The sequence below is a fragment of the Triticum dicoccoides genome, chromosome 2B (genome assembly GCF_002162155.2).
Source record: "Triticum dicoccoides isolate Atlit2015 ecotype Zavitan chromosome 2B, WEW_v2.0, whole genome shotgun sequence".
Classification (NCBI taxonomy): domain Eukaryota; kingdom Viridiplantae; phylum Streptophyta; class Magnoliopsida; order Poales; family Poaceae; genus Triticum; species Triticum dicoccoides.
In genome coordinates this window covers 519,730,040-519,745,781 of record NC_041383.1, presented here as the reverse complement: position 1 = coordinate 519,745,781, position 15,742 = coordinate 519,730,040, and positions in this window count along the sequence as shown.

Here is a 15,742-nt window from a genome sequence, read left to right as displayed (position 1 = left end):
TTAAATCATTTTTTGGGATTAACCTATTGACCCAATGCCCAGTGCCAGTTGCTGTTTTTTGCTTGTTTTTTACATCGCAGGAAATCAATATCAAACGGAGTCCAAACACGACGAAACTTTTTGTGAATTTTTTATGGACCATAAGACATCCAATGGGCCAGAGCAGCACTTGGGGGGGTGCCCTGAGGGGGGAACAACCCACTAGGGCATGCCTGGGCCCCCAGGCGCGCCCCGGTGGGTTGTGCCCACCTCGGTGGCCTCCCGCACCCCCTCTTCGCCCTATAAATCTTCAAATATTCCAAAAACCCTTGCGGAGACCCTAGATCAGAAGTTCCTCCATCGTAAGCCTCTGTAGCCACGAGAAACCAATTTAGACCCTGTTCCGGCACCCTACCGGAGGGGGGAATCATCACCGGTGGCCATCTTCATCATCCCGGCGGCCACCATGATGAGGAGGGAGTAGTCCACCCTCGGGACTGAGGGTTTGTACCAGTAGCTATGTGTTTAATATCTCTCTCTCTCTATCTATCTCTCTCTCTCTCTCTCTCGTGTTCTTGAGTTGTCATGATCTTGATGTATCGTGGCTTTGTTAATATAGTTGGGTCATATGGTGTTTTCCCCTCTCTATCTTCTGATGAATTGAGTTTTCCCTTTGAGATTTTGTTTTATCAGATTGAATACTTTTATGGATTTGAGAACACTTGATGCATGTCTTTCCATGAATACCCATGGTGAGGTATCATATTGATTCACTTGATATGTGTTTTGGCACTCAACTCGCGGATTCCCGAGGTGACATTGGGGTAATCTATGCATAGGGGTTGATGCACGTTCTCGTCTTTGTTTCTTCGGTAGAAATTTTGGGGCACTCTTTGAGGTTCCTTGTGTTGGATTAAGTATTATGAATCTGAAATTGTTTGATGCATATCGCATAATCAACTCAGGGATACTCGTGGTGACATTGGAGTATCTAGGTGACATTAGAGTTGGCTGATGTGTATCATATGGTATTATTTTAGTATGAACTCTTTGTTAGATTGATCGGAAAGAATAGCTTTGTGTTATTTTAGTACGAACTCTAGGATAGATTGATTGGAAAGAATAGCTTTCAGGTGGTTTCGTACCCTACAAACAATTTCTTCTTATGTTCTACCTAGATAGGAACTTTGGAGTGATTCTTCATCACACTTTGAGGAATCGTTATATGATCCAATTATATTAGCATTGTTGAGAGATTGCACTAGCAAAAGTATGGACCCTAAACCTCATTTTCAAGCATTGCAATACCGTTTGTGCTCCGTTTTATTAATTGCCACCTTGGTGTTTTTATTGTTCCTATTACAAAAATCAATATCTACTATCGTTACTACACTTTTATCACCATCTCTTTGCCGAACTAGTGCACCTATACGAATTACCATTGTATTTGGTGTGTTGGGGACACAAGAGACTTTTTATTATTTGGCTGCAGGGTCGTTTGAGAGAGACCATCTTCATTCTACACCTCCCACAGATTGATAAACCTTAGGTCATCCACTTGAGGGAAAATTGCTACTGTCCTACAAAACTCTGCACTTGGAGGCCCAACACGAGTCTACAAGAATAAGTTGTGTAGTAGACATTGATACGTCTCCAACGTATCTATAATTTATAAAGCATTCATGCTATTTTATTATCCGTTTTGAATGATTACGGACTTTATTATACACTTTTATATTACTTTTGGGACTAACCTATTAATCGGAGGCCCAGCCCATATTGCTGTTTTATTGCATGTTTCAGTATTTCGAAGAAAAGGAATATCAAACGGAGTCCAAACGGAAAGAAACCTTCGGCAGCGTTATTTTTGGGAAGAATATCACCCAGGAGACTTGGAGTTCACGTCAGAAGAGCCTCGAGGAGGCCACGAGATAGGAGGGTGCCCCCCCTACTAGGCGCGGCCCCCTGTCTCATGGGCCCCTCGAGCACCCCCCGACCGACTTCTTTCGCCTATATAGTCCCACATACCCTAAAAACATCCACGGAGAAGATAGATCGGGAGTTCCGCCGCCGCAAGCCTCTGTAGCCACCAAAAACCTCTCGGGAGCCCTTCCCGGCACCCTGCCGGAGGGGGAACCCATCACCGGTGGCCATCTTCATCATCTCGGCGCTCTCCATGATGAGGAGGGAGTAGTTCACCCTCGAGGCTGAGGGTATGTACCAGTAGTTATGTGTTTGATCTCTCTCTCTCTCGTGTTCTCTCTCTTGTGTTCCCTCTATGGCACGATCTTGATGTATCCCGAGCTTTGCTATTGTAGTTGGATCTTATGATGTTTCTCCCCCTCTACTCTCTTGTGATGAATTGGGTTTTCCCCTTTGAAGTTATCTTATCAGATTGAGTCTTTTATGAGAACACTTGATGTATGTCTTGCCGTGTTTATCTGTGGTGACAATGGGATATCATGTGCCTCTTGATGTATGTTTTGGTGACCAACTTGCGGGTTCCGCCCATGAACCTATGCATAGGGGTTGGCACACGTTCTTGACTCTCCGGTAGAAACTTTGGGACACTCTTTGAAGTACTTTGTGTTGGTTGAATAGATGAATCTGAGATTGTGTGATGTAAATCGTATAATCATGCCCACGGATACTTGAGGTGACAATGGAGTATCTAGGTGACATTAGGGTTTTGGTTGATTTGTGTCTTAAGGTGTTATTCTAGTACGAACTCTTGAGTAGATTGATCCGAAAGAATAAATTTGAGGTGGTTTCGTACCCTACCATAATCTCTTCGTTTGTTCTCCACTATTAGTGTCTTTGGAGTGACTCTTCGTTGCATGTTGAGGGATTGTTATATGATCTATCTATGTTATTATTGTTGAGAGGACTTGCACTAGTGAAAGTATGAACCCTAGGCCTTGTTTCTTATCATTGCAATACCGTTTACGCTCACTTTTATCATTAGTTACCTTGCTGTTTTTATTATTTCAGATTACAAAAACCTATATCTACTATCTATTTTGCACTTGTATCTTCATCTCTTCGCTGAACTAGTGCACCTATACAATTTACCATTGTATTGGGTGTGTTGGGGACACAAGAGTCTCTTTGTTATTTGGTTGCAGGGTTGTTTGAGAGAGACCATCTTCATCCTACGCCTCCTACAGATTGATAAATCTTAGGTTATCCACTTGAGGGAAATTTGCTACTGTTCTACAAACCTATGCACTTGGAGGCCCAACAACGTCTACAAGAAGAAGGTTGTGTAGTAGACATCAAGTTCTTTTCTGGCGCCGTTGCCGGGGAGGTTAGCACTTGAAGGTATATCTTTAGATCTTGCAATCGAATCTTTTTGTTTCTTGTTTTATCACTAGTTTTTTTTATAAAAGAAAGCTACAAAAAATGGAGTTAAGTTTGTCTCATACGCTTCATCTTTTTAATATCTTTCGTGAGTATGATGGAAGGGAAAATTGTGCTCAAGCATTAGAATGTTTGGTACTATATCTTTGTATGATGAGCATGATTGCAATGTTGTTAGTATGAATTCCTTGAATATCCGTGATGCTAATGATATGCAAAGCCACAAGCTTGGGGAAGCTATGTTTCATGAAGATGATATTTTTTGTCCCCCAAGTTTTGATGAGAATATTTATTATGATGAAAGCATGCCTCCTATTTATGATGATTATATTGATGAAAGTTGGTTTGGAAGAGTGTCAACTTTAGGAAGTAGTGATCCCACTATTTTGGAGGATGTTGAATCTTATTGTGATGAACATGAAAGTGGATTTGGAAGAGTGTCAACTTTATTTAGTGATGATTCCACTATTTCGGAAGAGGTTCCAATTGATTACGAGAACAAAGTTGCTATCTATGATGATTATTGTGATGACTTGTATGATATTAGGAATAATGATAACCATGAAACTTGTCATCATGATTTTAGTTTTCAATTGGATTATGCCTCACATGATAATTATTTTGTTGAGTTTGCTCCCACTACTATTCATGAGAAAAAATTTGCTTATGTGGAGAGTAGAAAATTTCCTGTGCTTGTAGATCATGAAAAGGATACTTTAGGTGCTGGTGATATTGTTGAATTCATTCATGATGCTACTGAAAATTATTATGAGGGAGGAACATATGCTTGTAGGAATTGCAACAATATCAAGTTTCCTCTCTATGTGCTTAAGGTTTTGAAGTTATGCTTGTTTTACCTTCCTATGCTAGTTGATTATTGTTCCCATAAGTTGTTTGCTCACAAAATCCCTATGCATAGGAAGTGGGTTAGGCTTAAATGTGCTAGTCATATGCTTCATGACGCTCCCATTATGTTTCAATTCTTATCTTTTATGTGAGCATCATTGCAATCATCATGCCTAGCTAGAAAGGCATTAAAGAAAAGTGCTTGTTTGGAGACAACCCAATATTTATCCTTACTGTTTTTGTGTGTCCACATGATTATGATACTGTAGTAATCATGTTTTATAGCTTTTGTTTCAATAAAGTGCCAAGTAGGACATTTGGGAAGACTTGGGTGAAGTTTATGTGATCTTGCTGTAGAAAACAGAAACTTTAGCGCTCACGAGAATGGCTTCCATTTTTACTGGAGAGTGCTTTTAGGTTGATTCTTTTTGAAGATGATTAATAGACAAATTTCTCAGGTCTAGCAATTTATTTCATAATTTTTGGGATTCCATAAGTATACGTTTGATACAGATTACTACAGACTGTTCTGTTTTTGACAGATTCTGTTTTCATTGTGTTGTTTGCTTATTTTGATGCATCTATGTGTAGTATTAAGTGGTATGAACCATAGATAAGTTGGGATACAGTAGGTTTTACACCAATATTAATTTAGAATGATTTCATTACAGTGCCTAAGTGGTGGTTTTATTTTCTTATACTAACGGAGCTTACGAGTTTTGTGTTGAGTTTTGTGTGGTTGAAGTTTTCAAGTTTTGGGTAAAGATTCGATGGACTATGGAATAAGGAGTGGCAAGAGCCTAAGATTGGGGATGCCCAAGGCACCCCAAGGTAATATTCAAGGACAACCAAGAGCCTAAGCTTGGGGATGCCCCGGAAGGCATCCCCTCTTTCGTCTTCGTTCATCGGTAACTTTACTTGGAGCTATATTTTTATTCGCCACATGATATGTGTTTTGCTTGGAGCGTCATTTTATTTTGTTAGTTTTTGCTTGCTGTTAGTTAGAATAATGTTTTGCATCTTTAGTTTTAATAAAAATGTCAAGGATAGCCTTTATCATGCTTATTTTGCTAGTATACATGTTGCTGTTTGAAAACAGAAAGTTTACCTCTGTTGAAAACAATCCCTAGAAAAGTCAGAGAATGGTATAACGTTGAATCTTTTTGAATATTAAGATCTGATAAATTTATTACAGTGGGAATTTTAGTTCATAATTTTTGGAGTCAGGGAAGTATTGATACTCTTGCATTCTTTACAGACTGTACTGTTTTGGCAGATTGCTGTTATAGTTGCATTGTTTGCATATGTTTGCTTGTTTAATGATTCTATTTGAGGATAGGAGTATTAAATATGCAGAGGCATTTAGTATGCAATGTTGAATAATAATTTTAGTGATTTGTTAAAGTAGAAAATGATAAGGTTTTGCATTGGCTTATACTAACCTATCTCACGAGTTCTTGTTGAGTTTGTTGTGAATGAAGCTTTTGATAAAAAGAAGAGAAACCATGATATGCGAGGAATTAAGGAGACATAAAAGCTCAAGCTTGGGGATGCCCAAGGACCCCAAGATAATATTTCAAGAAGTCTCAAGCATCTAAGCTTGGGGATGCCCCGGTAGGCATCCCACCTTTCTTCTTCAACAACTATCAGTTAGTATCGGTTGAGCCTAAGTTTTTGCTTCTTCACATGAGTTGTGCTATCCTTGCAATGTCATTTTGTTTTGCTTTGCTTGCTACTTGAATACAATACCAAGATCTGAAATTCTTTAATGAGAGAGTGTCTTTGCATAGTTGCATAATTATTTAGCTACTCATTGATCTTCACTTATATCTTTTTGGAGTAGTTTGTCATTTACTCGTGTGCTTCACTTATATCCTATGAGTAAATTGTTGAATGAGTTGATTGTCATAAATCTGAAATTATATATGTTTCATTTGCTTATGCCATGGGGAGTAATGACTTCACATCTAAGAAGTAGAGGTTGTAAATTTATTGACGGTTAGCAAGCATTGTATTAGTCATTTGAACAATTCATGAAAGAATATTGAAGGAAGAGAGATTTCACATATAAATATATTATAATAGACATCTTTTATAATTGTGAGCACTCATTAAGTATGACATGCTAAAGAGTTGATGTTGGACAAGGAAGACAACGTAATGGGTTATGTTTTCTCGCATCTCAGTTAAAGTATATTGTCATGGATCATTTAAACATGTTGAGCTTGCATTTCCCCCTCATGCTAGCCAAAAATTCCTAGCACCAAGTAGAGATACTACTTGTGCTTCCAAATATCCTTAAACCCAGTTTTGCCATAAGAGTCCACCATATCTACCTATGGATTGAGTAAGATCCTTCAAGTAAGTTGTCATCGGTGCAAGCAATAAAAATTGCTCTCTAAATATGCATGACTTATTAGTGCAGAGAAAATAAGCTTTGTATGAACTTGTTATGGAAGCAATAAAAGCGACGGACTGCATAATAAAGGTCCATATACAAGGGGCAATATAAAGTGACGTTCTTTCGCATTAAGATTTTGTGTATCCAACCCTAAAAGCGCATGACAACCTCTGCTTCCCTCTGCGAAGGGCCTATCTTTTACTTTATGTCTTTTAATTTATGCAAGAGTCAAGGTGATCTTCACCTTTCCCTTTTTTCATTTTATCCTTTGGCAAGCACTTTGTGTTAGGGTGATCCTGATATATATATCCAATTGGATGTATGTTAGCATGAACTATTATTGTTGACATCACCCAAAGGTGAATACGTTTGGAGGCAACATTATAAGCCCCAAACTTTCTCTGTGTCTGATTAAAACTTCATAAACACAAGTATTGCGTGAGTGTTAGCAATTGTAGAAGACTATATGATAGTTGAATATGTGAAGTTTGTTAAATCAAAGCTCTGACATAGACTCTTCCTGAAAGTAAGATGAATTGCAATTGTTTGATGACTAAGAATGAAGTTTGCTAGTTTTCAAGAATGTTTATGGTCTATGCTTTGACATGTGAATTGCTTGTTACTTTATCGTGAGAAGTTTTATGAGATGAACTACTGTTATGACATATAATGATGCTAGTAAAGGTGATTGAAATTATCATTGATCAAACTTGTGCACCTCTAGCATTCACACTTCATAAATTCTTTCTTTATCATTTACCTACTCGAGGACGAGTAGGAATTAAGCTTGGGGATGCTGATACGTCTCCAACGTATCTATAATTTATAAAGCATTCGTGCTATTTTATTATCCGTTTTGAATGATTACGGGCTTTATTATACACTTTTATATTACTTTTGGGACTAACCTATTAACCGGAGGCCCAGCCCATATTGCTGTTTTATTGCCTATTTCAGTATTTCGAAGAAAAGGAATATCAAACGGAGTCCAAACGGAATGAAACCTTCGGCAGTGTTGTTATTTTTCGGAAGAATATCACCCAGGAGACTTGGAGTTCACGTCAGAAGAGCCTCGAGGAGGCCACGAGATAGGAGCCCCCCCTACTGGGCGCGCCCCCTGTCTCGTGGGCCCCTCGAGCACCCCCCGACCGACTTCTTTCACCTATATAGTCCCACGTACCCTAAAAACATCCACGGAGAAGATAGATCGGGAGTTCCGCCGCCGCAAGCCTCTGTAGCCACCAAAAACCTCTTGGGAGCCCTTCCCGGCACCCTGCCGGAGGGGGAACCCATCACCGGTGGCCATCTTCATCATCCCGGCGCTCTCCATGACAAGGAGGGAGTAGTTCACCCTCGAGGCTGAGGGTATGTACCAGTAGCTATGTGTTTGATCTCTCTCTCTCTCTCTCTCTCTCGTGTTCCCTCTATGGCACGATCTTGATGTATCCCGAGCTTTGGTATTGTAGTTGGATCTTATGATGTTTCTCCCCCTCTACTCTCTTGTGATGAATTTAGTTTTCCCCTTTGAAGTTATCTTATCGGATTGAGTCTTTTATGAGAACACTTGATGTATGTTTTGCCGTGTTTATCTGTGGTGACAATGGGATATCATGTGCCTCTTGATGTATGTTTTGGTGACCAACTTGCGGGTTCCGCCCATGAACCTATGCATAGGGGTTGGCACACATTCTTGACTCTCCGGTAGAAACTTTGGGACACTCTTTGAAGTACTTTGTGTTGGTTGAATAGATGAATCTGAGATTGTGTGATGCATATCGTATAATCATGCCCACGGATACTTGAGGTGACAATGGAGTATCTAGGTGACATTAGGGTTTTGGTTGATTTGTGTCTTAAGGTGTTATTCTAGTACGAACTCTTGAGTAGATTGATCCGAAAGAATATCTTTGCGGTGGTTTCGTACTCTACCATAATCTCTTCGTTTGTTCTCCGCTATTAGTGTCTTTGGAGTGACTCTTCGTTGCATGTTGAGGGATTGTTATATGATCTATCTATGTTATTATTGTTGAGCGAACTTGCACTAGTGAAAGTATGAACCCTAGGCCTTGTTTCCTATCATTGCAATACCGTTTACGCTCACTTTTATCATTAGTTACCTTGCTGTTTTTATTATTTCAGATTACAAAAACCTATATCTACTATCTATTTTGCACTTGTATCTTCATCTCTTCGCCGAACTAGTGCACCTATACAATTTACCATTGTATTGGGTGTGTTGGGGACACAAGAGACTCTTTGTTATTTGGTTGCAGGGTTGTTTGAGAGAGACTATCTTCATCCTACGCCTCCTACGAATTGATAAACCTTAGGTCATCCACTTGAGGGAAATTCACTACTGTCCTACAAACCTGTGCACTTGCAGGCCCAACAACGTCTACAAGAAGAAGGTTGTGTAGTAGACATCAGACATCAATGTATACAGTATGATGAGTGTTGAAGCACGCGGTGGGTATCGTTATTTTCTGATCTTCGCAGATGATTTGAGTAGGTATGGGTATACCTACTTAATGAAACACAAGTCTGAAACATTTGAAAAGTTCAAAGAATTTCAGAGTGAAGTGGAGAATCATCGTAACAAGAAAAGTTTATATTATCTGATCATGGAGGCGAATATTTCAATTATGAGTTTGACCTTCATTTAAAACAATGTGGAATTGTTTTACAACTCACGCCACCTGGACCACAGCGTAATGGTGTGTCCGAATGTCGTAACCGTACTTTATTAGATATGGTGCGATATATGATGTCTCTTACTGATTTACCACTATTGTTTTGGGGTTATGCATTAGAGATAGCCGCATTCACATGGGCACCGTCTAAATCCGTTGAGACGACACTGTATGAACTATGGTTTGGCAAGAAACCTAGGATGTCTTTTCTTAAAATTTGGGGTTGCGACACTTATTTCAAAAGGCTTCATCCTAATAAGCTCGAACCCAAATCGGAGAAGTGTGTCTTCATAGGATACCCTAAGGAAACAATTGGGTACACCTTCTATCACAGATCCGAAGGCAAGATCTTTGTTGCCAAGAATGGGTCCTTTCTAGAGAAGGAGTTTCTCTCGAAAGAAGTGAGTGGGAGGAAAGTAGAACTTGATGAGGTAATTGTACCTTCTCTCGAATTGGAGAGTAGCACATTAGAGAAATCCGTGCCCATGATGGCTACACCAACTAGAGAGGAAGCTAATGATGATGATCATGAAACTTCAAATCAAGTTACTACTGGACTTCGTAGGTCGAACAGAGCATGTTCCACACCAGAGTGGTACGGTAATCCCGTCCTAGAAGTCATGTTATTAGATCATGGCGAACCTACGAACTATGAAGAAGCTATGATGAGCCCATATTTCGATAGATGGCTTGAGGCCATGAAATCCTAGATAGCATTCATGTATGAGAACAAAGTATGGACTTTGGTGGACTTGCCCGATGACCGGCAAGCCATAGAGAATAAATGGATCTTCAAGAAGAAGACTGACGCTGATAGTAGTTATTACTGTCTACAAAGCTCGACTTATCGCAAAAGGTTTTTGACAAGTTCAAGGAGTTGACTACGATGAGACTTTCTCACCCATAGCTATGCTTAAGTCCGTCCAAATCATGTTAGCAATTGCCACATTTTATGATTATGAAATCTGGCAAATGGATGTCAAAACTGCATTCCTTAATGGCTACCTCAAAGAAGAGTTGTATATGATGCAACTAGAAGGTTTTGTCGATCTTAAATGTGCTAACAAAGTGTGCAAGCTCCAACGATCCATCTATGGACCGGTGCAAGCATCTCGGAGTTGGAATATACGCTTTGATGAGGTAATCAAATCATATGGTTTTATACAGACTTACGGTGAAGCCTGTATTTACAAGAAAGTGAGTGGGAGCTCTGTAGCATTTCTGATTTTATATGTGGATGACATATTGTTGATTGGAAATGATATAGAATTTCTGGATAACATAAAAGAATACTTGAACAAGAATTTTTCAATGAAAGACATCGGTGAAGCTACTTACATATTGGGCATCAAGATCTATAGGGATAGATCGAGACGCTTAATAGGACTTTCACAAAGTATATACCTTGGCAAAGTTTTGAAGAAGTTCAAAATGGATCAGTCAAAGAAAGAGTTCTTTTGCTTGTGTTGCAAGGTGTGAAGTTGAGTAAGACTTAAAGCCCAACCATGGCAGAAGATACATAGAGAATGAAAGTCATTCCCTATGCCTCAGTCATAGGTTCTATAAAGTATGCCATGTTGTGTACCAGACCTATTGTGTGCCTTGCCATGAGTTTGGCAAGGGGTTACAATAGTGATCCAGGAGTGGACCACTGGACAACGATCAAAATTATCCTTAGTTACCTAAAAAGGACTAAGGAAAATATTTTGATTATGGAGGTGACAAAGAGTTTGTCGTAAAGAGTTTCGTAGATGCAAGCTTTAACACCAATCCGGATGACTCTGAGTCTCATTCTGGATATGTATTGAGAGTGGGAGCAATTAGATAGAGTAGCTCCATGCAGAGCATTGTAGACATAGAAATTTGCAAAATTCATACGGATCTGAATGTGGTAGACCCGTTGACTAAACTTCTCTCACAAGCAAAACATGATCACACCTTAGTACACTTTGGGTGTTAATCACATGGCGATGTGAACTAGATTATATACTCTAGTAAACTCTTTGGGTGTTAGTCACATGGTGATGTGAACTATGGGTGTTAATCACATGGCGATGTGAACTAAATTATTTGACTCTAGTGCAAGTGGGAGACTGAAGGAAATATGCCCTAGAGGCAATAATAAAGTTGTTATTTTATATTTCCTTATTCATGACAAAGGTTTATTATTCATGCTAGAATTATTGATCGGAAACCTTGATACATGTGTGAATACATAAACAAACACCGTGTCCCTAGTAAGCCTCTACTAGACTAGCTCGTTGATCAAAGATGGTTAAGGTTTCTTAACCATGGACATGAGTTGTCATTTGATAACGAGATCACATCATTAGGAGAATGATGTGATGGACAAGACCCATCCATTAGCTTAGCATTACGATCGTTCAGTTTATTGCTATTGCTTTCTTCCTGTTAAATACATATTCCTCCGACTATGAGATTATGCAACTCCCGGATACCAGAGGAATGCCTTATGTGCTATCAAATGTCACAACATAACTGTGTGATTATAAAGATGCTCTACAAGTATCTTTCAAAGGTGTTTGTTGAGTTGGCATATATCGAGATTAGGATTTGTCACTCCGAGTATTGGAGAGGTATCTCTAGGCCCTCTCGGCAATACACATCATAAGCTTGCAAGCAAACGACTAAGCAGTTAGTCATGAGGTGATGTATTATGGAACGAGTAAAGAGACTTGTCGGTAATGAGATTGAACTAGGTATGAAGATAACAACGATCGAATCTCGGGCAAGTAACATACCGATGAACAAAGGGAATTACGTATGTTGTCATAACGGTTCAACCGATAAAGATCTTCGTAGAATATGTAGGAGCCAATATGGGCATCCAAGTTCCGCTATTGTTTATTGACCGGAGAGGTGTTTCGATCATGTCTACATAGTTCTCGAACCCGTAGGGTCCGCACGCTTAACGTTCGATGATGATATAGTATTATATGAGTTATGTGATTTGGTGACAAAATGTTGTTCGGAGTCCCGGATGAGACCACTGACATGACGAGGAGTCTCGAAATGGTTGAGAGGTAAATATTGATATATAGGATGAGGGTATTTGGACACCAGAAGTGTTTCAGGGGGTACCGGGTACTTATCGGGTCACCAGAAGGGGTTCCGGGCACCCCCGACAAAAGATATGGGCCTTATGGGCCAAGAGGGGAAACGCACCAGCCACAAGGGGCTAGTGCGCCCCCCATATGGGTCGGCCTAGGAGGATAAGGAAAGAGGGGAAGGGAAAGGAAAAGTGGAATGGGATTCCCCCTTCCTTCCCTCTCCCCCTCCTTCCTCCCCCCTTCGACAAACATGGCAGGGGGGCGCGGCCAAGGGTAGGAGCCCAAGTAGGATTCGTACCTACTTGGGGCGCCCCTTGGCCTATCCCCTCTCCCTCCCACCTATACATATGAGGAGGGGGGCAGCTAGCACACACCAGACAATTACCTAGCCGTGTGCGACGCCCCCCTCCACCATTTACACCTCCGGTCATATTTTTGTAGTGCTTGGGTGAAGCCCTGCGGAGATCACTTGACCATCACCGTCACCATACCATCATGCTAACGGAACTCATCTACTACATCAGCATCTTGCTGGATTAAGAAGGCGAGGGACGTCACCGAGCTGAACGTGTGCAGAACATGGAGGTGTCGTGCATTCAGTACGTGATCGGTTGAAGCACAAAGAAGTTCGACTACATCAACCGTGTTGTGAAACGCTTCCGCTTACGGTCTACGAGGGTACGTAGACACACTCTCCCCCTCGTTGATATGCATCTCCATGGATAGATCATTGCGTGTGCGTAGAATTTTTTTGTTTACCATGCAACGATTCCCAACAGAAGACTCATGCTTCATTTTAGGTACTGTTTTGAGTTTGGTTAGAGCATCTACAGCCGCAGGTTACAAATCCAGGCCCTCAAACACCCGCGGACGCGTCCGCAGGCACTGACCGGGCGTGCCTCGTTTGGTGGCTTCCGCACCCATGTCCCTCATATACGAACCCTCATAACCATACAAGCCATGCAACGCTACATAAACAATGCGCAGTTCATCGGATCAACTAGCTGCACTGGACAAAAGAAGCATGGTTCATCGGAGTTAAATGGCAAATCCATACTACAAACATAAAACATAGTTAAAATATAAACATAACGGGGAAGTGCGGAGGAAATCACCATCTCGCCGTCCCCTTCCCCTTCGAGTCGACGGTGTGGCTGTACCCTCCTCTTTGTAGGCGTCGACGTGCGGAGGTACATCGTCGTCGAAGCTGGAGGTGGAGCCGTCCGTCAGGTCCGAGTCCGAGCTGCAACTCATGCCCGATAGCCTACGGAGCAGGCGGTCTTGCTCCTTCGCATGGCGGGCCGCCTTCGCCTTCACCATTGGTTGTCTGGCGCTCCGACATCTCGATGGAGAGCCGGAGCATCGTCGCATTCTTTCGGAGCGTCGGGCATCCATCTCCGTCGTCGCCAGAGAGCGGAGGAGGACCGAGGCGAGGAGCGCGGCCTCGGGATCCACCAGCGTGCTTGAGGGTGAACAGTGGGTTGACATTGCCTCCCCCTCTCCCTCGCCCGATGTCGCTTGCGCCGAGCTGCACGTGCCTCGGACTCGAGCATCCGCGTGCGTGTCGGCCTCGACGCGGGCATGAGGACCCAATGATGGTCGGGTGCCACTGCCGGACCAGACGATGGTGGAGGCGGGCGGCGTACCTAGCGGAGCAAAGGGGAGCTGCTGGAGCGAAGCGGGGCAGAGCCGTCGGTGCTGCGCGGCGGGCGGGAAGGCCCAGCGACGTCACCGGCGCTGCGTCGACGGGCGCTGAGGGAAAAGATCTGCCGCTGCCGGGGCCGCCTTGCTCGAGCAGCGACCTCCGTAGTGCGATGAGGAGGGCCACCTCCTCCACGTCGATATTCGACCCGTCGGATTCTGAACCGAATCCGTCGCTAGTTCTGTCGCTGACCATCGGATCGAAGGGAGGGGATCGAAAGTGGAGTGGACGGAGATGGGAGTGAAGTGGATTTCGAATTTACTGTTGTCTAGAGTTTTCCGGATGTGGGGATATTTGTGGGGTCAGGGTGGGCCGGGCTGACGTGGTGGACGCGCCCGGGTTTGCCCGGACACAATCATATTGACCCCATATTTGGGCTGGATATGAGGGGTGCCGGTCAACCCGGGTGTTTGAAGCCCGTTTGAGGGAGCCGTCTGGGTCCAAATTTTGTGGCCGAACAATGACCGGGCAGCCTGCCCGGGCGTATGAGGCAGTTTGAGGCGCCCGACTGTAGATGCTCTTAGGGTTTGTGTACTATACTCAGAAAGGCGAGTCGACAATGGCTCCCTGAAGATGGAATAAAGTTCTTCCCGCATAGCCCTCGGCCCTACGGTGCGACTAGCGTCGTCGAAGGGCGTGTGGAGGCGTGTCTCCAGTGGACCTCACAGGCTCTGATCGGTGTTTGTCTCCACGGGTCTGCTTGGATCCAGTCTTCGCTTGTCCGTGTTTGTGTGTCTACAGATTGGATCCTTCCTATCGACGCTTCTTTTCATCGGTGACGATTGCTGTTTTGATGCTTGTTTCTGTGGGTGAACAAGTAAATTCTAAAGAACTAGCAAAAAAAGGCAAAAATTAAATATATTTTATATGAAAGATGAACAAGTTTTCTATGTCCCTGCAAAATTGCATGACGATATGACATCAGGAGAGCTTTTGAAAGAAAAAAAACGTAAATCGAAGCTTCGAGAAAGGTTCAAATATTCGATTTTGGAGCAGTTATTTTATTTTTTTCTGTCCCGAGCTCCAGGTGTCATGTGGTCATGAAATTTTGCAGGCACATAGAGAATTTGTTAATGTATTATTTATAAAAAGGTTTGAAATCTTTTAATTGTTTTTGCTATAAAAAATCTGATTCCATTCTTCGTCCATGAGAACATGAGTTCGTGAGCAGCAGGGGATTTCCGTACAGACATAGGCCTATATAGGTGGTGCCAAGGGAAGCCTTTGACGCTGTAACATAGCCTCTGACATTACTCCACATGGCTGCAAGAGCATTGGTGGCGGCTGTCCTCCCACTTCTCCTTGTTGTCGCTTCCAGCGCCGACGACTGCGTCTCTATGGCCGGCAACCGATAAGCCGGGCTTCGTCTTTGGAACGGCCTCCTCGTCCTATCAGGTTTCCACTCGTTTTTCCTTTCATTGATTCCCTTCATGGATAACGTAGGTTGTGACGTTATCGGTTTCCTTTCTTAGTTCATCACAGCTACTCCCTCCGTTCCAAAATAGATGACCCAACTTTGTACTAACTTTAGTACAAAGTTGGGTCATCTATTTTGGAACGGAGGGAGTAGTTAGTGTGAAAGCTGTAGCATAATTAAGCTTTTTTTTTTTTGCGGGGAGTAGCATAATTAAGCTGATGCTGCGTGATATGTTCATTCACCGGCTCTTAAGAATATGATCAGAAGGTAAAACAA